Source organism: Canis aureus, chromosome 11 (genome assembly GCF_053574225.1).
Source record: "Canis aureus isolate CA01 chromosome 11, VMU_Caureus_v.1.0, whole genome shotgun sequence".
Taxonomy (NCBI): Eukaryota; Metazoa; Chordata; class Mammalia; order Carnivora; family Canidae; genus Canis; species Canis aureus.
This window is the reverse complement of record NC_135621.1, coordinates 41,686,326-41,712,538: the sequence shown is the minus strand read 5'-3', so window position 1 is coordinate 41,712,538 and position 26,213 is coordinate 41,686,326. Positions and strand designations below refer to the sequence as shown.

At 37.1% G+C, this 26,213-nt stretch overlaps 1 long non-coding RNA gene across 3 annotated transcripts in view; it reads left to right on the top strand.

Annotated features, from left to right (window-relative positions):
* LOC144323046 (uncharacterized) overlaps positions 1-26,213 on the top strand; it is a 47,504-nt gene that overhangs the window by 10,777 nt on the left and 10,514 nt on the right. For 2 of the 3 annotated variants that reach the window (XR_013388593.1, XR_013388592.1), the window contains 2 exons: positions 304-364; positions 913-1,738. The exons of the other annotated variant lie outside the window; for it this stretch is intronic. This is a non-coding gene — a long non-coding RNA (uncharacterized LOC144323046). Of the gene's footprint in view, positions 1-303; positions 365-912; positions 1,739-26,213 lie in introns of those variants that run through there. 3 annotated transcript variants of the gene reach the window in all.

The window sequence follows — 26,213 nt, the reverse complement described above, 5'->3', positions numbered from 1 at the left end:
TCAATTCCCACTATCTAAAAAGATTCTAGTAGTTTTGCTCTTCCTTGGAAAATTTTCACAGAATTTCTTCCATTGACCCAGATAACACAGGGTACCCAAAGAACAACAGGCAAAACCAAGAGAAACACTCCAGGCTTGCATTCACTGTGAGCGTGTGGTCTGATGGGGGTTCCAAAATATTCTTCTTAGGTCTTTGCAACAGGGTGAGATGGGAGTGACATAGGTCTCTGCTGGCCCCCTGGGGAAAGCCTGCTGCCTGAGTTCAGCAAAGCCCCAGGCTCACTAGCATCTCATCCCTCCCAGGTCAGCTGTGCTGCAGCCCTGGGAGGCACGCAGGCCAGAGGAGGGAAGGAAGGCATTCAAGGTAAGTGTCATTTTCAAAGTCATAGAATCAGTAAGGAGCATGAATCAGCATTCAAACCAAGTGTTCCGATGATGTTACTTGTTAGCTTAGACCCCGCTTAACTTAGCCAAAATGTGTACTTCTCCTTTGATTGACAGGGAGGATTTGAGTTTGTATTTCAAAAGCGAAGGAGAGAGAAGCTTAATAGTGCTAAAGTTCAGAGACTGTGCTTTAGTTGAATTTGTATTCCTACCCATTTGGCACCCCACTGAATTACATGGCATGAGGGCAGATGTGAAGGAAGAAGTACTAAGAAATGGGATTAAAAATATGAATTAAAAACTGATTTGCAAGGAAGCCCAAAGAATATTATGTAATTGTGCTGATAAGATGTACAGATAGATAATAGATACATAGGTAGATAGATAGATAGATAGATAGATAATAAATGGATAGATAGATAGATAGATAGATAGATAGATAGAAAAATAAAATAACATTAGAAGCCTCCAAAAGCATGCTGTTGCAAGGGTTCTTACTTGTCCTTCATCTCAAATCATAACTGGCAGGATGAACCACGTAGTTTGTGGGGCCCGATACAACATGAGACTTTCACAAGGGAGCCCCTTGTGAAAAATGATGAAGAATTTCAAGACGAAGACAGCAGATCATTGAACCAAACACACGGCCTCATGTGACTGGACAGGTCCCATAGGCACAAAAGGGGCCCCGGCTGGCATCAACTCTTCCGCGCATCATCCAGCTCTGCTTGGAAAGGCCCAGATTTCAGCTCAACGTAAAGGCAAACTATCCAACAATTAGGGCTGTTTACAAATAGAGCAGACTGCTTTGTTAAGCAGAATTTGCCCTTCAAGAGAAAGTTCACACAGAACCTGGAAGACCATCTGTCAAGGATGCTGAAGGGAGGATTGATTCCTCCATCAGGACAGAGTGGGGTCTGACCTTAGAGGTCCCTTTTCATGCTAGGAGTCTGTGAGTCAGACAGTTTGCAACTTTTTCAGATTTTTGAAGAGTCACTTTATACGATTCATGAACACCCCCTATGAAGCACGCCAACTTCCTGACACTGTCGCCCTGAAGGGATACTATAAAATCTCAGTACCATAACATCTTGCCATTATGGTCATTTGACATAAGTAAAGAGGGCCATAGTTACGTACCTGGGCAATGGAAGCATGTACATGACCACACTTGGCATGAAGAACGTGCCGATAAACACAGCAGACGGCCAAGGCGGCTTGGGTTTTTTATTACTTCAAAATCCATGTGTCTGTGGGTGCAATGCAAAGCCTATGGTCCAGAAAGCATCACAGCCAACCCCCTTTTGGTCTCTCTGTAAGTCTTCATACAATTGCGGTCTCATTACCCAGAGAAGCTAAGGTAAGAAGCTACTAAGGAAGTATTTGAAAGGGTGGGAGCCATAATATTGAAATGGAAATGAAGGTGATGCTGCAGGCTTGAAAAGTAGCAAACGGGGGATCCTGTGCCTTCTGGAGTTGATCCACAAAGAAACCAGCCCACACATAGAGTGGAGCTGAAAAACTATTCGGATTCTTTCCTCACATCGCATTCAAAGGCCAAAGCAACAAGGGGGAAAATGAAACTACCGAGGTCCTATTGTTTTGCCCAAGTAGCACCATCATTAGCGGTATTAATATCTTGTATATTGAGGCCCCCCAGGCTGTTCAGCTCTTCTCAGTCTACTTAACTAACATAGTTAAATGTCTAGCAGCTAGGTTGATGTGCCCCTGGTTTCCTTCCAGAGCTCTCAGGGAGTAGCATTTACCATGGCCATTTTGTTAATAAAATAGGATGGCATTGGCTTCCAGCATCCTGGATTTTTTGTTGAGCAAAGCAGCATGGTGTATCAAAGGCATGTCAAGAGATGTGACGTAAATGAAAATCGCAGAGTATCATAATGCCGCACAACAGGTGCACAAAATAGATGTTCAAAATGGTTTCTATTATTTGGCTTTTTTGGAATCAAATCAGAATCAAGAACAATAGTGGCCATTTCAGATAAATTACTTGTGCACATTCTTGCAGATTGAGCAGCTGTAAAGGAGGGGAGGGGGAAGATGGGGGTGCTCGCTATTTGGAAGGTGGATGCAAATATATTTGTAATGTGTATACAGTGTACTCAGTATATTAAATTTTTGCCTTTCATGTGCAATGATAAAAGTAGTTGCCTTTCCAGGATTGCATGTTTCATTAATACCACATTTTAATAATTAAATAGCACAACTCTAGAGGCAATAGCTAAGATAAAAGTTTGCAGACAATCCATTATTTCTCACAGACGGCCCTTCTGAAGAGCCCATGGAGATGCAGTTTAATGATTTAAGTTCTAAAATAGGTTGTTTAATAAAATCTTGGGTGTTTATGTAGGTTTGTTCTGGCAGGCAGTATCTTTTCTTTTGTCGGGTGTGGCGTTATTAATGATAAGAGATGGGCTGAGGGGCTGGTACTCCCTCCCCCATGCCCCCCATACATCATTATCCACCTCGGCCCACTCTGGCTATTTCTGTTGCATTACAGTTCCTATTTGTAATTTTAACGTTGGGAAGGGAGAGGTTTGTTGTCTTTTTAATCCTCTCTGTTAGCATATTCTATTTTATTAGACGTAATTCACAGGGAGAGAGAGAAAGGGAGGTAGACACTGGTTCAGGGGGATATATAATTGGGTGTAGGGGGATTAAACTATTATTAGTGTACACTCCTAATGGATGCCCCATAAAGAACCCATAGCACAGGCATTAATGAATTATGAAGGAAGAGTAGGCAAGCTGAACAGTGTTTCCATTATTACAATTCTACTTATATACAAATTGTTTAGCACCACTTGAAAGGAACACCAGTCCCCTGACGTACTTAAGCAAAGAAATTTTCCTTCAGAATGGTCTTGTTCTTTCTAAATCTCTGACTTCCAATTTACAGGATCTTTCTCACAAGCCAATCCTGATATTTATCTTTGCTCCACATCAAGCCTTACTATATATATATATATATATATATATATATATATATATATAGTATTTGCCTGAAAATTTTTCAATCAAATAGAGAAATATCTAAATGTATATAAAGACATGATCTCTTCTTTGATTTAAAACAAAACAAAACAAAACAAAAAAACAAGATATGTGAACACTAATGCCCCCAGGTGATAGGAGTGGGAAATAAGTTTAAAGAACATTATTTTTTAGGCATAAATATTCAAAAGTAAAACAAAAAAAGGTTAAATGAGAAAATTACAGTGTGCTTTTATGTTGAACTGAGAAATAGAATCAGTTCCACGTCCTTTTGCTGTGTTCTTGTTGTTGTTGATGCTGTAGGTGAAAAAATCAAAGAGAAAGTGAAAGTGCACAGCTTTCACAGATGTATTACATAACGTACTTAGGTGGATTTGGTGGATTACTCTTTGGTTTAAGCATGTATCTGATGCACTAGTCTCCACTCACATTGTGTAAATATGTACAGTAAATCTTCTCCTCCTTGTATTTTTCCCACTTTTTCTGCCTCTTACAATACAGTTGGATTTTTCCCCTCTTAAGGGAGCATATAAATTTGATGACCACAGCAGAGAAGCCATGACACATCATTTAGAGTTACCTTTGTGTGATATTTATCAAACCTCACAGATTTTTCATAAAACTTTTATCTAAGAATTATTCCTCCACTGGACTATAATTCACAGCAGTGATGTTTTTGTGAAACACTTTCTCCCCAATGAAATCATCACCCCATAAGATGATGATGGTTTTGAGGCTTCTTTATTTTAAACCTGTGTAAGAATTAGTGCTTGAGGTCCTGTTCAACTGTAAAGTTTTGAATCATATTCTCTCCCAAGCGAATATATTTTTAAAAAACAATTTAAATTCCATAGCTGGCTGTGTTTTCTAATAAATCCTCTCTCCTTTCCTTCTGTGGCAGTCTGTCCAGCATCTGTAACGTGGAATGTGTTTATAAAATATGAAGGAACCAAGGATGGTGTTCCAATGGAAACCGAGCTACCTCCCTAAATGGAATGTTTATGTAAGCAATTTCACACGATAAGGTTTACTGTTAAGGTAGCACACATCCAAGATCTAGGATTTAACCTTCCAAAGATGCACGGTTTCATTTTTGATGCATCTTTTCGCTTTTATAAAATGCGTTTCAGTTCTCATCCATAAACTACAAGGCAGAGAAATGAAAAGTTCTTTGCATGAGAAATAGTATCCTAAGGTATATGAAAACTTGGTGTTGGAAGTAATTTTCACTTCTTTCCATTCATTTTTATTGCTTTCCAAAGTGAAAACTCCATAGACTCAGAAGCCAAAGGGCCTTTTGAAAAATGCCACTTTCAGATTTCAGCCAACAACCACAGCTGAATCGACAAGGGAGGGTTCTAACAAGACAGTTGCTTGCTGCCGGCTACAGTTCCCACTTTTGTTTCCTATGGAAACTAACACGGGGCAAATTGAAAGACTGATTATTTTAAGGCTCCACTGTCTTTCCTGATCCAGTGTCTACAGTATTTTCATAGAAAATGGGAGCAGGAAAAGCAGGGGAGATGTCAGACCTTGTCAGTTTCAGCTGTGGTTGTTGGCAGAGAGCTGAAAGTTCCAGCTTTTCAAACAAGCTACAGAAATCTCTGCTCTTTTTACTTTTCAAACAAAAATGTTAGTTGAACATCGGCTTCACCTTTACCTGTCCCTTCTGTGCCTTCCTTTCACATTGTGATTTTTAGGGAGGAAAGATGGCACAGTAGTTCATTTGGGCAGTTAGGAGGGGAAATTGCACTGCCAGAACTTTGTTCCAATAAATAACCCATGAATAATGGATTCTCTCTAACCACGAGACACTGTATCTGTGAGTGTAAGTAACTGGTTTATCCAATTGGAGATTTATTCAGACCCTTGGTTTTCTGTATTGTTTTCTTCGTGTGTGAGTCTCACCTTCTGTGGGGTGGAGAAAAAAAAAAAAGGCAGGAGGTACAATGAACGTCAGTTGTCCAGAAGGAGTGAATTATTAGAGATCCTACTGCTAACACTGACTTAAATTAAGAATTAGATTGTCCTTGCATGGGTAAAACCTACCCTGTCCTCCAAAACTGGGTACTTGTTCAGTATTCTTTAGCGATCTCACAAAATCACTACGTTTAAATTTTACAAACTCTATATGTTCAGCAAGTTTTGATTCCCTGATGATGACCAATTACTTTTTTAATCGCATGGGCGTTTCAGTGAGTTCATAGTTTAATACATTGTATTTTAAAATGTCAGAATATATCATTAAAGAAATGGGGGTGTTCTGAGTGCTTTATGTTAACACGGAAAGGAAATTTTTATGATTATCAACTCAGGGCATCTATTATTATTGTGCACTTACTATACACCAGGCACTTGACATACACCATTCCAGTTCATTCTCCCAAGAACACTAAGGGGGTAGTTACTGTTACCTTTACGTCACAGACGAGGCTAGACAACTTTCTAACGTCACCTAAGAAGAGAGGGGACAGTATGCAAACCCAGGACCTTCTGACTCAGCACACACATTCATAAGAATTATGCTCTGTCCCCTTTTTTTTTTTTCCTTACCTCCACTAGCTCACACATGGGAGGAGGGAAGAGGGGAGATGACATGCAGTGATTGCCCATGTACTGCTTGCCAGTGTAGACAAATAGTCCTCCCCAAACTGTTAAGCTGACACATTGGAGGCACAGTCTTGCACAGTCACAGTGGTCCCGCAAGGTCATTAGGAAGAATGAAAGCTGCTCACAGAGAGAGCTGTCAATACAGATTTGGTTTGTCCTCTCGCGTTGAAGCGCCGGGCGACTCCAGCCAGCCTTCCTGTCAGCAGCTTTCCATCCTGTTCCTCCCGGGAGCATGGAGAAGTAGTTCTAGCTCACCACTGCTCCTTCCCGGAGCGGCCTGCACCCAAGCAGGAGCCTAATCTTGAAACCAGGCATGAGGGTGTGGATGGAGAAGGGCAGGAGATGTGTAACCTCAGGGACATGAAACCAAATCCCAGGCATCCGGGCATCTTGGGTGAAAAAGAGAAAGATTATGTATTATGTTTACATCAGAGGAAGAGGCTGGCCCAGACATTTTCTATATTTTCCAAAGACGTTGTTCCCATCTCCCTACGCACGCACACCCACCCTGAACAAACCATATCTCTGCACGGTTTCAGAGCCAAGAGTAGACTCCATAGTCAAGCTCCAGCAGCTCAGGATTGCCTATTATTTCTCTGATAAGGAGGGGGGAAAAAAAAGATCTTCATCCCACATCTCAAAGTTCATGCCACTAAAATTTAAATATCTGTGAGTTTTAATGCTTGGTGTGAATGTTATATTTAAAGTCCAAACAAAGACCCCAAAGTATGTCCCAGGTTGAGGAAGATGGGGGACAGGAACTCAGTTATCCTAAGACATTTATGATCACAGGGGGTAAGCCAGAGACATGGAGCGACTCTGTAGTGGGAGAAAGGCAGAGCTCTTCTCTACCACAAACTGGCATTTATGTGTACCATTACGAGTATATGTGAGCATTTTTGTCTACACCAGTTCATTATACTGAAAAGAAAAAGCCTTAAAAGTATGCTGTCTGGTGGTTGTTGCAGCACGAGAATTTTTTCCGACTTAATTAATGAGGCAAATTGCCAACTTCCTTTCTTCAGAAAAAAAAAAAATCTGTTCTTAAGGACTGAACTCCTAATGATTCCCATTTGATAACAATATTTTCAAGACATTTTACAATATATTTTTAGATAGAACCATTTCGGACTGCAAGAGCAAAACCCCAAAACTACATTGAATCAGCTTACAAATTAAAAATACATAGCATTTTCAAAGGGCCAATACCCAAATCTTCTAATTTAAAAAACCCTAATTATTCCACAAATCTGCACTAATCTTGCTGCTATATACATAGATATATATGTGCATATATGCACACACAGATACACACACACAAATGTGCATATATGTACTTCTTTTTTAAATTGAGACAGGATATGTTGGAGTACAGTCTCTGAAGCCCGACTTAGCAGTTGGGATTTGAGTCCTAATCCTGACACTTAACTAGTCCTATGACTTTGAACAAGTTCCTTATTTTCCTTGTAACTTAGTTTCTTTATATGTAAAATAAAGGGAAATGACAGTGAGTCTGTTCTGTTCCGTGGTAAGCACTAAGTGTTTGTTGAATGAATAAAATATCGTTATGATGATACTTCTACTCACAACAATCTGATGAAGTCATAACACGGGCTTAGATGTCCTATTGTGTCCTGGTGAGGTGACAAAGTTAATATGCCATTTAATTGCAGGGAGGCCTGATTCTACCGCTTTGTTCTTTCCATTAAATCACACCACCACCTTTCCTCAATTTATTCTTTTAGTAAATTTTCTTTCCATACCTACTATTTTTGAAGCCTACTAGATTTATTTTTCCTTGAAGGTATTTGCCATATATTATGGATGCTGATTTTTTAATGTAGATCTAGCTTATTTAAATGTGGTTTTTGAACTAATATTTTATAGTATCTCTGTAGAGACCAATCAGTCTTGTAGTTTGTCGTTTCTCATTGTCATTTAAGAAATCCTCAAACTCCATGTTAAAAGTATACTCTTGTATTTTCTTCTAAAACTGGTAGCTTTATTTTTCATATTTAAAGCACTTAGCCACCAATGATATATTTTTGAAAATTGTATGAGGTTAAAATCTAATTGTACCTATATTATTACTGTATTATTGATAAGTGCATTATTTCTCTTATTATTTGTCATTCCAGCTTAATACAAGATCACTATATTCTGCTCTATGCATGTATACATGCACACTTAAGAACAGATATAGACAGATGATACAGATACAGATTAGATACAGAGACAGACACAGAGATACACATACACACACACACACACACACACGTATATATGTCTGGTCCTGAGTTCCTGATTTAGGAATTTGGTGTCAGTTTCTTTTTTTTTTTTTTTTAAGATTTTATTTATCCATTCATGAGAGACACAGAGATAGAGAGAAAGAGAGAGAGAGGCAGAGACACAGGCAGACACACACACACACACACACACACACACACACGTATATATGTCTGGTCCTGAGTTCCTGATTTAGGAATTTGGTGTCAGTTTCTTTTTTTTTTTTTTTTTAAGATTTTATTTATCCATTCATGAGAGACACAGAGATAGAGAGAAAGAGAGAGAGAGAGAGAGGCAGAGACACAGGCAGAGGGAGAAGCAGACTCCATACAGGGAGCCTGATGTGGGACTCGATCCCGGGTCTCCAGGATCACACTTTAGGCCAAAGGCAGGTGCTAAACCGCTGAGCCACCCAGGGATCCCCTGGTGTTAGTTTCATTATTCTGTTGTAAGCACCACAATGGCAGTATGGCTTTATAATAAGACTTTCTACTGGTTTTCCTCTTTTCTGTTATGATTCTTATTTTAATGATTATTTTATCAATATATGGCTTTCGTCTGCATGTTTTTAAATTTCCTTTTGCCCTTCTCTGCTAATTGTAGTGCTCAGTTTTTCTATTCCTGAAGTAACCCTTCTTCAGCGATGCTCGTGGGTGGTACACGCGGAATCTTTGAAAATGTCTGAATTTCAACTCTGGTCGCAAATGCTTATTCATTTGTCATTCTATGAAGACAGTTTAGTTATGTTGTTCTCAGTCCACTTAAGATACTGTTCTTTATTTCTGGCAGCTGGGGAGTTTCCACTTTAGAGGTCAGCTGCTTTAAAAGAATCGTCATTAAGTTGTATCTAGCTTTTTTTTTTTAAGTGTTTTTACCAGGGGGGCATTCACTTTGTCTGATCTACCCTGCTCCAAGAACCAGAAATCTAAGAATTCCTTTATCAGATCTTAAGCAGGTGCCATGTTGCAAAGGAACCAATGAAAATGATAGGGGACTTCCAAAGACTAAAGTCTTTTCTGTCCTGTCTTTGAAAAATATTTCAATATTCGATTTTATACTTCAGATACATGTTTTTAGTTCCATGTGTATTATATTCTACTTGTGAAACAATTTCTGAATATTTGGTCAATGGCATTTGTTGACTGTTCACATCATCCATAGGTTAGAAAGTAGAACACTTCAGTACAAGAACCCCTCTACCCGTATTCTGAACCCCCTGTGTGCATTCTCTTTGTAGCTTCCTAGGCATTGACGCTACCCTCCTCTCTTGACCTATTCTACCTTCAGAAATATGACCATGTTCTACTCTACTACTCCAGAACAAAGACTGGCACACAGGAAAAATATTTTGAATACTTGCCAAATAAAGAATAATATAGAGGCAGGTAGAAGCAACAGGGATAAACCAACACCAATCCAGCAAGATTCTTAAAGCAGTGCACTTATATTTACATACAAAAAGTTACTTCAGATGAAAAAACCCTTAACTGCTTGAGTTTCTTTGAAGGTTATTAAAACCAAGATACTTATTTTGCTAAAAAAGAAAATGTAGAATTGTCCCTAGAAAGAAAAATAGATTCGAGGTGTGACTTGCAGCAGAGAGGGGATCGTAGTTCAGAGGCACCGATTGGCATTAGAAAAAAAAGTTTGGTTAGAAGTAGAGCATTTCCAAACTGTACAGATTCACGAAACAGATCTCTACTGCGAAATTCTGATTTCATTCACTTAAGAAGTTGAATCTGAGACGTATTAGCAGTATAACAACCATGAGGAATTAAATACTGCACATATAAAATGAATCTACATTACTTGAGAAGCACCCATAATGTTGCATATATCAAGAGTTCATTAAAAAAAAAGGAGTTCATTATTTTTTTACTGCTGAATACTATCTCTTTGTATGAATATACTACATATTGTTTATCCATGAAATACCTTATGATATTTGGGTTGCTTCCAGCTTGGGGCTATAACAAATAAAGCTAGATGAGCATTTGTGTACAAGGTTTTGTATGGACTTAACATTCCCATGTCATTTTATCTCATCAATACCTAGCAGTGAGACGGCTGGATCACAGGGCAGGAGTTTGTTTACCTTCTTAAGAGAATGCCACTATCGTCCACACATTGGTACCATTTTACATTTCCACGAGCAGAGTGTGAGGGTTCTAGCTCCTCTGTGTCTCCCTCAACACGTGTGATCATCAGTGTTTTTAATTTTAGCCATTCTAATATGTACGTCCTGGTATCTCATTGTGATTTTAATTTGCATTCCCTAATCATTAATGATGTTGAGCATCTGTTCATGTGCTTATTTGCCATCTATATATCTTCTGTGGTGAAGTGTCTATTCAAATATCTTGCCCATTTTTAATTGATTTTTTTTTATTATTGAGCATTGAGAATTCTTTATATTCTGGCTACAAGTCTTTCTTCAGATAAATGCTTTAAAAATATTTTCTCTAATATGTGGCTTGTCTTTGTTTTTTAGCAACAGTGCAATTTGAGAAAGGAGGTTCTTTAATTTTGATGAAGTCCAATTGAGATTGATCAGGGATTTTTTTCTTTTATGAATAGTGATTTTGCGTTTTTATCTAAAATATCTCTAGATAAGGCAAAGACACAAAGATTTTTCTCTTGTGTTTTCTTGTAGAAATTGTGGTTTTAGGTTTTACAATTAGGTCTATGATACATTTTGAATTAATTTTTCACATGATAAGGTCAAAGGTCACATTTTTGGTTATGAATATCCCATAGCTCCTGCACCATGTATAGAAATGTCTACATTGTTTTAAATATTATTTGGTTAAGAGGCTTATTTGGTTAAGCCTCTGCCTTCAGTTCAGGTCATGATCTTGAGGTCCTGGGATTGGGTCCCTCATGAGGCTCCCTGCTCAGCAGGGAGTCTGCTTCTCACTCTCCCTCTCCTTCTGTTCCTCCCCTCTATTTGTTCTCTCTCTTTCTCTCACTCTCTCTCTCTTTGAAATAAATATAAAGTCTTTAAAAAAATAAAATATAGATATTTTCTTTTAGCTTTTTGGCTTAAACATACCAATATTTTTTCTCTTTTCCTTTTATGATAAAAAAAGCCTTTCCAACCAGAGGTCAAATAAACCACATTTTCTGCAGGATTTTAAAATTTCTTCATCTTTTTTTCTATTCCATGTGTTAATACAATTGGAATTTATTTTGATAGACAGTGAGATTATATATATATATATATATACACATACACATATATACACACACATAGACACACATTACATTGCATATATATAGTGTATATTAATTATATTGTATATGTATATCTATACATAGATATCTATGTATGCAATATAATTAATATATACAATCTATAATATATTCAATGTAATTAATTAGAACTCTACAAAATTCCTTACACCAAAATGTTTCCAGTTGGTTTTAAAGGTTGCATGGAAAACTAAAACTGGAAGCACAAGAGGAACACATAAGTTTGCGTTAAAATGAGATAGATCTGATACATGAACTATGACTACATAAATGAGATCTAGAATTGGTAATATAATATTAAATACAAATTCAATGCTAATACATTTTGAAATGTTGAAGATTCTAAGAAAATATGAAATGACAAGATTGGCTGAAAAAGTTGACAAACTGAATACAACAATAAAATGGAAGACATTGGAATAATTTTCAAAGTTTTAGCTCCATGAAATGCTATAGGTCTAAGCAGTGTTGGGGTGAGTTCCTCCAAAAATTTCAAAAAAGTAACATGGTATATAAACTGAACCAGAGCAGAGGAAAAGACAGAAAGTTTTCTGGTTACATTTGCATAGCTCTTACAACACTGAAAAACAAAACTACAGTTTAATCTCAATTGTGCATATGGATGTAAAAAATCCTAAACCATTTTAGAAGACCAAATCAATCACATCGAGAAGTAGAGAGAAAAATTGCCAAACCCAGTTGGGCTTTAATCAAGAATGTCATGGATGGTTCATTATGGGAATTCTATTAATATTAAATCAACAGAGAAAAATGATATTATTACCACAAAAACATTTTTCATTTTGAGAGAATTGTGGATTCAGAAACAAGAAATGGTATAGAAAAATAATTCAGAAATAATGCACCCAGTGTAACATCTTACAGAGTAAATTATCACAACCAAGAAATTTATATTGATGAAATCTATTAACCTTCTTCATATTTCACCAGTTTTACCTACACTTATTCATGTGTAAATAAAATGCTATGGAATTTTATCACAAGTGTAGATTCACACGACCAGTACCGCAGCCAAGATGCAGAAGAGTTCCAACCTAAGGATCCCTTATGGTACCTTTTATAGCCACAGACACTTCCCATGGCAACCACTAATCTGTTCTCTATTTCTATGATTTTGTCATTTCATTTGCAAGAATGTTATGTAAATAGAATCACACAGTATGTGACCTTTCTGAGAGTGTTTTTTTTCACGCAGTGTTATGCCCGTGAAATTCATCTGTTTTACTGCACACATCAGTAGTCTGTTCCATTTCATTGCTGAGCATTATTCCATGGTATGGATGTACCACAATTTTGTTTTAGGTTTTTTGCTTTCTTTAACCATTCACCTGTTGAAGGACTTATGAGTTGTTTCTAGTTTGGGGTTACTATGAATAAAGCAGCTATGAAAACTTATGTACCGGTTTTTCTTGAACATAAGTTTTACTTCTCTCAGATAAATTGTCCAATTTATCCCAAAATGTCCTTTTTTTTTTTTTTTAAAGAATGCCATTGCTGGGTCATATGGTATGCATATGTTTAGTTTTCTAATCAACTGTCATATGCATTTTCATTTTACGTTCCCACTAGCAGTGTGTGAGTTTTCCAGTTTCTCTGCATCCTCACTGGCATTTGGTGATATCACTATTTTTTTTATTTCACCCATTCTTTTAGGTGTGCCGTAATATCTCCTTGTGGTTTTAATTTGCATTTCCCTAATGGCTAATGATATTGAACATCTTTTCATGTGCTTATTTGCCATCTGTGTATCCTCTTCTGTGAAATGTCTATTCATGTCTTTTGCCCATTTTCTAATTGGATTGTTTGTTTGCAAATATTTTCTACCAGTCTGTAGCTTGTCTTTTCATTATCTTAACAGGGTTTTTGCAGAGCAAAAGTTTTATTTTTGATGAAGTCCAATTTACCAATTTCTCCTTTTATGATTTGTGCTTTTGGTGTCATATCTGAGAACTTTTTGGCAAGCTCTAGATCCTGAAGATTTTCTCTTGTGTTTTCTTCTAAAAGTTTTACACTTTTACTATGTATAAACTTGTGATCCATTTTATATAGGATTTAATTTTTGTATAAAGTGGGAGCCTTATGTAGAGGTTCACTTTTCTACATATGGATTACAGTTCCTCCAGCACTACTTATTGAAAAAGCTATCGGTCCTCTATTGAATTACTTTCATACCTTTGTAAAAAATCAATTGAGTATATTTGTATAGGACTATATCTGTATTGTGTTCAACTTTTATGTGTCTCTCCCTCTGTCAATACCACCTGCCTTGGTTATATAGTGGGCCTTAATATCAGATAAAGTGAAACCTACTTTGTTCTTCATTAGAATGCTTTAAGTTATCTTGGGGTCTGTATTTTTCCATATAAATTAAACTTGTCTATTTCCAAAAAACGTGTTTCTTGTTGTTAAAATTTGTTAAGAGCTGCATTAAACCCATGATCTGGGATGCCTGATGGCTCAGTAGTTGAGCATCTACCTTGAGCTCAGTGCATGATCCTGGGGTCCTGGGATTGAGTCTCGCTCCCCATAAGGAGTCTGTTTTTCCCTCTACCTGTGTCTCTGCCTCTCTCTGTCTCTCATGAGTAAATAAGTAAAATCTTTAAGAAACAACAGCAAAGAAAAAAGGAAAACAAAGAAAAACCCCATGATCTATTTGGGAAGAATTGATATTCTAACTATGTTAAGTCTTCAATCCATGAATGTGGTATGTCTCTTCATTAGATCTTCTTTGATTTCATTGGTTAACAGTGCGTAATTTTCACAGAAGAGATTCTACATATGTATTTTGTTAGATTTATAACCATGTGTTTTATTTTCTTTGGTACAATTACTTACTGTACTTTGTTTTTAGTTTTGATCTCTGTTGGTCTGTTGCTAGTTTTCTGTGTGGACCTTATATCCTGCAACCTTGCTGAAATCATTCCTTTTTTGAGACAGAGAACCTGTGCCAGTGAGTGGGGGATGGGCAGAGTTACAGAGAGAGAGACAATCTTTAGCAGACTCCATGCCCAGCATGGAGTGGAGGTGGGGTTCAATCTCACGACCCTGAGATCATGACCTGAGCTAAAATCAAGGGTCGAACGTTTAAGAGATTAAGCCACCCAGGTGCCCCTGAAATCATGAATTAGCTCTAGGAAATATTGCTGTGATGTCCTGAGATTTTCTATTTAGACAATAAAATTATAATGTTGACTACACATAGGAATAGGTTTTATTTTTTCTTTTAGATATGCCTGCTCATTATTTCTTACTGCTGTGAAGACATTTCAGCACTATGTTGAATACAAGTGATAGAGACAAATATTTTTCCTTGTTTATGATCTTAGGGGAAGAGTTCAGTGTTTCACTAATAAATATTATGATAGACATGCATCATTTGAAGATGCTCTTTATCAAATTGGAGAAGTTTCCCTCTGTCCTTATTTTTCTGAGAGTTGTCACTATGAATGATTATTGGAATTTGTCAAGTGATTGCTCTGTATTAATTGATATAATTATGTATTTTTTCTTTTTTGCTTGTTGATATGGTGGATTACATTGATCGATTTTCAAATGTTGAACCAACTTCGCATACTTGGGGAAAAAAATCCCACTTATACATGGTATGTAATTTGTTCTATACATTTCTGGATTCAATTTGCTAATATCTTGGAGATTTTTATGACTAGGTTCATGAGAGATATGTGTCTGTACTTTTCATTTGTCTTCTTTTTGTCTAGTACTGATACCAGCTATTGATACTAATCTCATCAAATTAGTTGTACAATGTTCCTTCTTATTCTGTATTCTGAAAAAAAGATTGTGTAGAATTGATGTTGCTTCTTTAAATATTTGGTAGAATTTTTCCATTGAATTTTCCCCTGGGCTTGGAGATTTTCTTTTGGGGAATTTTTTATCTACAAATTCAAATTCCATAATGGTTTGTGACTATTCAGATGATCTATTTTATCTTGGCCAAGTTTTGGTAATTTGTAGTTTTCAAGAATTAGTTCAGTCTTCTAAGTTGTTGAACTATGAGGATGAATTACTATATAGAATTCTCTTTGTTCCTTCTAATGGATGAAGAATTTAGTAATAGCCTGTTTCTTTCCTGATATTAGTGATGTGTGTCTTCCATCTTTTTATTTCTGTCAGTCTTGCTAAAGATTTCTCAACTTTATTAATTTTTCCCAAAGAACCTAATTTTTGTTTCATTTTTTAATCTGTTGTTTTGTTTTAATTTCATTGATTTCTGCTCTTATTTTATTTCCTTCTTTTTGTTTTATGTTTGTTTTGCTCTTTGCTTTCTTATATTATTATTAATTTGAGACCTTATATTATTAATTTGAGATCTTTCTTATTTTTTAGTGTAAGCATTTAGTGCTATGAATTTTCCTCTCAGTGCTTCTTTAACTATATCCCACATATCTTATAGGTTGTATTTTCAACCTATTTGTATTTCACTGAGTTCTGTATATTTTTAAATTTCCTTTCACACTTTCTCTTTTACCCAGGGTTTATTTAGAAGAATGTTCTATAATTTCCAGTTGTTTGGAGGTTTTCCTGTTAACTGTTCCAGTTTGATTATTTAGTAGTCAGAGGACACAATCTGTATGACTTTATTACTAAAATACATTTCTTAGATTTGTTTCATGTCCTAGAATATTGTCTATTTTGTTGAATATTCTATGGGTTCTTTTTTAAAATGTTGTTTACCCAACATGGGGCTTCAACTCAAAACCCCAAGAACAAGAGTTGCATCCTTCTATCAACTGACCCAGAGAGGCACTCTTATTCTATGGATTCTTGATATGTTTTTCTTTTGATTGATCATGTTGTTCAATATTTCTATATCCTTTCTGGTTTTCTCTCTATTGGTTCTTTCAATAGTTGAGAATAGAGTGCTGAAATCTGTAACTATAAGTATTTATTTCTCCTTTCAGCTCTATCAGCTTTTCTTTGTGCATTTTGAGGCTTCATGTAATTGGTGCACACCTATTTTTAGAATCATCATGCCTCCTTATGGATTGATCCTTTTATCATTATGTCATGTCCATCTTTTTCTCTAGTAATAGTCTTTGCTCTGAAGTCTACTTTATTTTATTAATGTAGTCATTCCTATTTTTTAAAGATATTTTTTGCATACTACAATTTTTTATTCTTTTATTTTCAAACTTTATATAATGTTTTTAAATTGAGTTTCTTGGATCTTTCTTCTTAAAATCCACTCTACCAATTTCTTTTATTTGATATACTTAGTCATTTACTTTTAAGGAAATTATTGATATGATAAACCTTAAGTGCAAAATGTTATTGGTTGTTTTCCTAGTTTTTATTCCTCTGTTTCTCTTTTCTTTTTTTTTTTTTTTAAGATTTTATTTATTTATTCATGAGATACAGAGAGAGAGAGGCAGAGATAGAAGCAGGCTCCATTCAGGGATCTCAATGTGGGACTTGATCTCAGGACTCCAGGATCACGCCCTGGGCTGAAGGCAGGTGCCAAATCACTGAGCCACCCAAGAATCCCCTCTGTTTCTCTTTTCTTTCCTTCCTATGGGATAGTTGTACATTTCTCAGGACGCCATCTTGATTTATATTTGTTTTGAATATATCCCTTTGTGTAGTTTTCTTAGAGGTTGCTCTATCAAAGCTCAATTTTTAAAAATGTCTTAGTAAAGTGAAATTGAAAGGCTATGCTCTTAAAAAAAAAGGCTATGCTCCTAACATAATAAAAAAAAATCTTAAAACAATTAAGTAAGATATTGCAGCAAAACATGAAAACCATCCTCTTAAAGTCATGGAAATACAAGAATGCATGCTATCGTTATCAAAATTTAACTTTTTCTGAAACTTTTAGCTCGTGCAATATGACAAGAAAATAAATAAAAGAGCTCATATCTGGAGTAGAAGTTTTGAATTTAGGATTTTTGTCTTATATTCTCATCATTTGATTGACTTCCTAGAAATCCAATGAAGAAAATGTAATTGATAGGATATTTCAGTTCTGCAACAAGCTACAAAATAAACCTATGTAAATAAATGGCTGTCTACAGTGAAAAAATCTAATAGAGAATATAAAATTCATTGTAGTAAAAGAAATCCTAAGAATAAACTTGTAAATATATTTATTTTTTTTAAATCCTAAAAATTATACTGACCTAGGATAAAATCCGAAAGAGTGGTGGGACATACTATGATTTTGATTATAAGGCTAAATATTTGCAAATAACAATACTTCCATTATCATATAACATTCTTACCATGATTTCAATGAAATTTTAACCAAAGTTATTCTATTGTAAAAACTGGGTAAAAATAGCTAAGAAAATTTAGAAATAGCAAAATAATGAAAGAGGACTTGACCTACCTCCCACTTACATGTCTTAAAAAGCTGCAATAATTAAAACAGTGTGACGTTAGCCCTTAGACTAGCCAGGTACGTTAAAGTTAAGGTGAAAACTCCAGAAATAAAACATAAAATATGTAAATATTTTGTATATCAGAAAAGTTGTCTCTCAAAACAGTGGGAGAACTGACCATTTGATTAAAATTTTCAAAACTGTTGGTATAAAACAATTCATTGTATTTCTCATAAATTTAATTTCCTGGGCAGCCCAGGTGGCTCAGTGGTTTAGCGCTGCCTTCGGCCCAGGGCATGATCCTGGAGACCTGGGATCGAGTCCCACGTCTGGCTCCTTGCATGGAGCCTGCTTCATCCTCTTCCTGTGTCTCTGCTTCTCTCTCTCTCTCTCTCTCTCTCTCTCTGTGTGTCTCTCATGAATAAATAAATAAAATCTTAAAAAAAAAAAAAGAGGACCTACTCTTAATAAATTCTTAAAAAAATTGATTTCCTTTGAATCTGGAAATACGGGTTTCCTTATTTTTTTAAAAAGACTAGGTAGAGGTTGTTTGCAAGTAACATTTTTCTTTAAAAAAAATCAGAAAAAAAAAACATCAGTTTTATTTATCAAATGTGCTTTTATAAAAGTAGCAGATTCTTTCTCTTTTACTCCTGGTTTGTTTTTGTTTTGCTCTTGTTTTTCTAACCTTAACATATATGATTAAATTGTATTATTTTGTTCTTTCTCATTAACACTAAAGCCATTTCATACTACAAATTTATGTCTAATTAAAACTGTGGCAACATCCCATACATTTTAATATGAATTTTTATTGTAATTATGTATTGAATATTCCATAACTAAAATTTCTCCTTTACCTTTGTTAGGGACTATTTAGGTGCCTTTTTATTTGTTACAAAAGGTAAGATTTTTATGGGTGTTTATTTGTATCTTTGTGATTAACTTCTAGTTTTATTGCCTGACGTCAGAGAATGTGTGAGTTTCTTTTTTGTGAACTATCTTGAGGTTCTCTTTGTAAATAATAAAATCATATTTAAATTGTCCACAGACATTTAAAATGTGTAATATAATTAATGTATTTATTTAATCACATCAAATTGGTTTTATGACCTAGATCTTATATATCCATTATTTTTTTGCCTATTATCTGTTAAGCATTCATAAAAGTATGCCAAAGTCTCTCATTTCTGTTGATTTTCTGACAATTGCCCTTTGTGTTTCAGACATTTATTTATATAGGTTTGGTGCTATGTAATTCTGTATGTAAACTTTCACAAACATTATTTTCTTTTTTTTTCCTTTGGTGATTATATTCTTAATTTTTAAAAGAAAAACTCTTTTGGTTTTGTCACTTTTTTTTGCTTTTAATTATGTATGGTCTGATATTAAAATGTTAACTCATTTTCATCTATTATCATTAAGTGATATACTTAGTCCCTTTTTCTTATCATGTTTCCTTTTAATGTATTTTTTTCCTTTCTTTTTATTTTCTTTTTCTCTTTTTGGCAATGTGAACCATGATCTATCTGACCTGTTTTCTTCCAGTAATTTTGAAGTTATACATCCTATTTTAATTGTCATCCTAGTAAATTACTTTCAGACATTCCTGGCCTTGGGCTCCTGCTACTGCCTTCACCAAGCATCAAGGATGTTTATGAAAACTATTGCTCTGCTTCTTGATGTAGCCATGACTGATCTCCATTTAAGTGCTGTTATTCAAAACTGGAAAGAAGATTTTGAGTAGTGTACTCCCCATCCTGTTTGCGACCTGCTTTTGCCCCCCACCCCCAACTGTCACATTAGGTTTATTACAGAATCTCTACTTACATCTTGTTGAAGCACACTTCTTTATATGGAAGGTAAATGAGTGTCTTCTTCAAATGCAATCCAGCTGCACAATACCTAACTTGAATTTCTTTTTTTTTTTTTTTTTTTTTTTTTTTTTTTTTTTTTAATTTTTATTTATTTATGATAGTCACAGAGAGAGAGAGAGAAAGGCAGAGACACAGGCAGAGGGAGAAGCAGGCTCCATGCACCCGGAGCCTGATGTGGGATTCGATCCCGGGTTTCCAGGATCGCGCCCTGGGCCAAAGGCAGGCGCCAAACCACTGCGCCACCCAGGGATCCCTAACTTGAATTTCTAAAAATGTTTGCACTACCACCTTAGTTTGTAGCACTGATTTCTTCCTCACCCCATATCCAGTTTTTATATTCCTTTGCTCATCTTAACTGGAATCTGTCGAGGAAGAGTTGATTTCATGCTCAAGGTAGTTGCTTACCTAGCTAAGACTTGTCCTCGAGGCTGTCTGTGGGACATATTGTGGAAGAAGGCAGATTATGGAGGAGTTTGTAAAACAATCACATTTTGAGCTTTAAAAACAATTCCAATTTTTCATATTCTGAAACTTCTTATTGAAAGCCATATATCTCAGTATGTATGTAATTACTAGAAGAGCAACCTAAGGATATACGTTTAGTATCCTAAATGTAGATATGGTTGGTTAATCTTCATGTTTTCAAGCCGTGTATTTCAGTCCATAAAGAAATTCTTATTCATCTCAATCCATCCATGAATGGACTCCTTTAAAGTTAAAATGAACTACCACAAAAAAATATTAAGTTTCATAGTAACATCAAGAATAAGGTTCTGAAATCGTCACAATTATAATTCAACATATGTAATTTTACATATTTTCTTGAGTTTGTCCAGAATAATTTCAATGATCAAATCTTATTACCCTATTTGTTATTTATTCTTAGGTGCCTTTTAAAAGGAATGAAGATATGTTAGCCTGAGAACTTCCCTAACTCAGAATCTGTGTATTTCACAAAGGCCACATGCCTTGTATCTCAAGAAAGACCGCTGTCGTTAACTGTCTTCAACATAACAACATTCTGTTGTAAAGAGTGTCCTCTTTTGACTGTTCTCTCCAGGCCAGTCAAAATGTGGCATGCAACTTTTTCTCTCATCTGCAAATTTTCTTTAGAAATGATTACAGTTATTTGAGCCCTTTCAAAGATAACTCTTCCCTCTGCCCTGCCTTGCCTTATGCTGTTTTCAAAACCCCAAACAACAAGACATCAAAAGAGCACCTAAACAAAATAGTTCATGTTCCTATCTTCTTACCTCCAGTTGAAGTCTCATTTATAGGTTAGCATAATATTTTTGAATTGTAAAGGTTAAGAATTTGTTTGAAACCTTCTGTAGAATGGAAAATTTATTTTTCCATGATTAATTCACTTTAAAATGGCAAGCACTGGGAGAAAAAGAAAAAAAGAATCAAGAATCATACAAGACTTTGGGAAGAAAACTTGGAGACCATTTTGTCAAACCATCTTATTTATAGATGAGAAATTTTGGCCCAGAGAAGTTCTATAATTTGTGTAATGAAAGAATCATAATGTCAGTAGCGTTTTTGTTTTCTAAGCAAAACAGGACTAAGGCAGAAAGTTGAATGGGTTCCCTGAATAATTCAGATCAAAAGAAGCTGGGGTATCTGAATGCAGAAAGCCTATGTATATGTTGCCCTCAAGTATCAGGACAAAGTTTATCTGTAGCTTTTCTCTTCCACACTATCTGCATCTTTCTGGTGAAAAAAAAAAAAACACTCAGTCAGGGATGGTTAGTTAAGCACAAGAAATTCAATTCTCATGATTGTTCACATCTATTAACCACTTACGAGGCCGGACACTCAGCTGTGCGCTGTACTCTTCATGTCACAACTTCCTAGAAGGGAAGCAGTGACATGACTCCTGGCTCCTGGTTTACAAAAGTAAAAACCAAGCTCTTATGTTTGAGAAAATGTAAGTACCTTGCTCAAGCGCCTACATCTCATAAGAAAGTGAGACAAAAAACCACTTCTGATTCCAAATTGTACCCATAAGGCTATACACAAATCTTGGTTGATGAAAGGCATGTGAGAACCCTTCTGCTCCAGCGAGAGCCCCTTGTGTAGCCCCCAGCCCCCATCTGTACCCCCCCACCCCACCCCAGGGGACCTTGCTTCTCACATCTGCACAGGGACCCTGGACCTCTCTTCTCACTTTTCTGCCCAGAGTGATGGTGTAAATGCCCCCTCCCTTCCTCAAGTCAGGACATCTCTCAAGTTTAGTTGACACCCAGAGCTGCCCTAGGCTCAGACTGAGGATGCCACTGCCTAAAACAACTCCCTCACCTGGCTTCCTGCCCTGCCTGCCCGGCTCCTCCATTCCCTGAGTGTCTCTTGGGAGCCCTTCCTTGCACACCATTACCACAAGACTCCTCATCTCCCCTCTGCTTCTAGAAACCCTGACCCAAGATGCTCTTCATTTTATCCCAGGTGACCTGAGGAAGTAGTCTCTGGTGAAAAGTGTCACAGCCAAGTCTCTTTGATTGAATATTTGCATCCTGCTCTTCTGTTAGCAGAGAAGGTTTTTGTATCATAAAGGAAGAGTTTGGGAGGAACTTAGACTCTTCTTGGAACGCCAAACAAGGAGGCCGGTTGGGGCAAAAGTTTTTACAGAATTGATTACATATTTTCCCTTGTCAGCTCTGCATAATAAAACATTCAATCCTTTGACTGTTGGGAGTGATCCTAGGCACAAATCAGACCCACGTCCGGCTTCCCTGGAGATTTGTAACATTGGTATGCATTACTGTTTCATGTTTTACCCAGGCTGCCTGCCTCCCCCTCTCACCCAGTGTAGGTATTCTGAAGCCCAGCCCCATTGGCCAGACCCCCAGCAGCATGTACTATGTCCATCCATCCTACGTGCTGCCTCAGGCTAAGGAAACCTGACCACAGGCCTCCCTGATTACCAGTTCCCCAGCTTCTGGTAGAGCATGGTTCTTAACTCAGTGAAGCATGCTCCCTTTAGCCCCATCTCTGTGGATCTAGCTTCATTTCCTAAACTCCCTGCCTTGTTTTGAAATTGTCCTATGAAATTGTCCATATTTCCCCCAAATCAACGTCACCCCACCTTTGCTCCCAGGTGAATCCAGCCACAGCAGTTGTCAGAGAGATTAAACGAGTCTTCCAGAATTCCACAGGAAATACATCTCCCCTCCTGGTAGAATTGAAGTAGGAGGTGTGCCCTCGCATCTGACTCAGTGGCTGAGTGTCATTTAGAATTGGTCAATTTGTTGGGGCATCTAAGTGGCTCAGTCAACTAAGCATCTGCCTTCAGCTCAGGTCATGATCCCAGAGTCCTGGGATGGAGCCTGGCATGGGGCTCCCTGCTCAGTGGGGAGTCTGCTTCTCCCTTTACCCCTTGCCGCTGCTCATGCTCTCTCTCTTTCTCAAATAAATAAAATATTTTTAAAAAATACAATTGTTCAATTTGTTTGGTGGCATTTAACAAAATATGAATGGATGTTGCATTTTAAAATAAATATCTTTGATGAGGGACCTCAGGACCCACTGCCGTGAAGGCCTATTTTTCCCTTCTAGGGAGGAAATGTGCCATTCCAATAGAAGAATTGTATTCTCCCAATTAGAATCTGCAGGTCTTTGTAACCACTATGGTTGTCCATAGTAGGTAGAGATGAATGCTAGTGTCAGAAGGGAACTCACACAATCATCTGTTGGTCCAGCCCCTTGCTTCATAGAGAGGAAAACAGACTCAGAAAAGTGAAGAGAGCAGTGGGGCTCCCTTTGCTATGACATGTATTGATGTGAGGCATTGACAAAAGAAAGAAGGGCTTTTCTTACAACTCACCATGGTGGTCGGTCTACACCAGGGGATCTATGGCCGCATCAAAGGGCTATCCGATCCTGAGTCAGAAGTCAGACTATCTCCCTACATGGTTGTGTTGGGATGCCTCTAGGTTTTAAAAGAAATTGCTTATTCATGTCTCATATAGAAGCTTAATTTAAATACCAATGCTCCTTATTTCACAAATGCAACAAAACTATGAGTAAGAGGATTTACACTCAAGACTGCTTTGTCATTGACACTCAATCAGGCCTCCACAAAGAAAGTAAATGAGAATTCAAGGCAACCACTTAGATCATTTGAGTCAAAAATCCATGAATATATTTTCTCCTGGGGAGAGAAGACAGCCAACTGTAGCTGGTTACCCTAGGAAGTGATGGTTGAGTGGGGGGTGATCTGTGGAGCCACAGAGACAGGAAGTCTCAGAGGACAGAGGATGTCATTGGGTCCCCATGGTCAAGTATTTGTTCCTAGAGGTAAGATTGCACTGGATAGGCCAAGTCAGAGATGACATGCAGATTCAAAATCAGAATTACTTAGCCCCGGTTTTTTATAATAGACAGTCACTGCTGCTGGCAAGTAGCAATACTTCATATTTAGCAATACTTCCTATTTTGCTATAACAACAGTTTATTGATATCTAAGAAATATCTGAAATTCTGAGTCTAAGCAAAGATTTGTGGATTCTAAGCTATTCAGTACACAATGGTTGACAACTTTCTATGTGGATCCTATTCTGATGCGGAGACGAACTGGTCAGATATGACATAAGACATGCTTTCCTCTGCCCAAGTCCATATCCTCTTATCCCCCTGGGCCCGGGAGACAAAGATCCAGAAACCACCCCTGTGTAACCTGGGATTAACAAGGTCAAGTGGTGAGAGTCACAGCAGACTTTTCTGCTACAGAGGAGATTCCTGGGGGATTCAGAGGTGCTTTATAGAGTAGATGTTTTAACCACCATTTAAATAATGGTGGGGAAAGGGTTAACTCGGAAGGAAAGTCTGCACAAAGACCCAGAAGCAAGTGCCAGGAAATAGCAAGCCACTGGTGCCCGGGGTATGGGGCACAACCTTGCTTCTTTAGGTGAAACATGCACCCATACACAGGAACAGAATAATCTCATGTCATAAGAGTGTGGATTTCTGGTGGTTGTTTTTTTTTTTTTTTTTTTTTTGCCTTGGTAAATTTAGATATGTTCCCGTGCATACTGTTCAATTCAATTATACCCCCAGATAATGCAAATTGATTTCCTAAAAGCATGAATTGTGGGTTTTAGATTCGTTAGCCTGTATACTTCATGACAGTCCTGGAAACCGGTAAGACTTAGACTTCTGCCCTTTCAGCTTGGGAGGGAACTATCCGCTGTGTATTTGTGATCCCGAAATAAAGGGAGCGTCTTATTGGTAGGCACCACTTCAACCTGTCCCAGTCAAACAGAGAGCCATACATAACTTCCCTTCTGGGGCTTTGGAACTCACATGTCCTCAGTGAATAGAAACGAGGGACAAAAACCCTTTTGTGTCCGGGCTTCACAAATGTGGAATCAGTTACCAGTCGATTTAAGAACAATTGGGAGCTTTTCCTGTTTTAAGACGGAACTGGAACAATACCTCGTGATGACTAGAAGTTGTTATAATTGTTTTAATTGATGTTATTCTTGTGTTATCTCCGTTTATTGTGTATTTATATGCATTTGCTTATCGCAGGTCATGCTTGAAAATGGGCCTTCAGCTCCATTTACATACACAGTTAACAAATCAATCACGTCATGTATGTATATTTCTCAGCCCCACTTGTTTATATCAGATGGGCCTGCCATATGTACTCTCCATACATTTCATGCCCACATGTTTATATCACACAGATAATCCATCTGAGATTGATTTCAACTTCACTTTTAAGTCCTGAGGACCAACACAGCAAATATGCATCTTGAAATACAAGCTGAAGTTGCTATTTTGCCACAGAAGAACAAAAAGACCTAATGTCTTTTTAACTCTTTGTTATGGATCTATTTAAAGCCATGTTCCTGTGGCTTGTTACAAGAATCCGCTGGAGAAGAAAGTTGCCATCGGAATGCTGCAGTTCTCAATTTCACACTAGGCACTGCTTCCCTTGCCCCCCACTATTCCCCCTACCAGCACGAAAAGCAGAGAGATGGTATAAACAAAGCCGCCAAGACAATCACTTGTGGAGAAATGCATTCTAACATCAAGCATTTAAATCACGGCTGATGGAGAAATGGCATGTTCAATTTACACTCTGTTTAAAAATGATAAACATCTAGGCACACATTCCTACCTGTCTTTCATATCCCTGTGTCCCAAACATAGCAAATAAAGCAACAAACACACACAGAGAAATGAGAGTGTGTCACTGTTTCATCTATTCCATTTACAAACTTACAAGCCACAAATACACATCTGGGAAATGTGTTTTTCTCCGAGCTTCGTGATGCTGATGTGTTAATTCATACATAATCACAGCCATGTGGCCACTCTTGCTGCAAGGCCCCACCTTTGCAGCTCCCGCAGGGGTGTTCGCCTGGCAGTGAACAGAATCGGGTAGACAAAAACAGACTCCAGAGACCTGAGGTTGTTGCACCGTAAA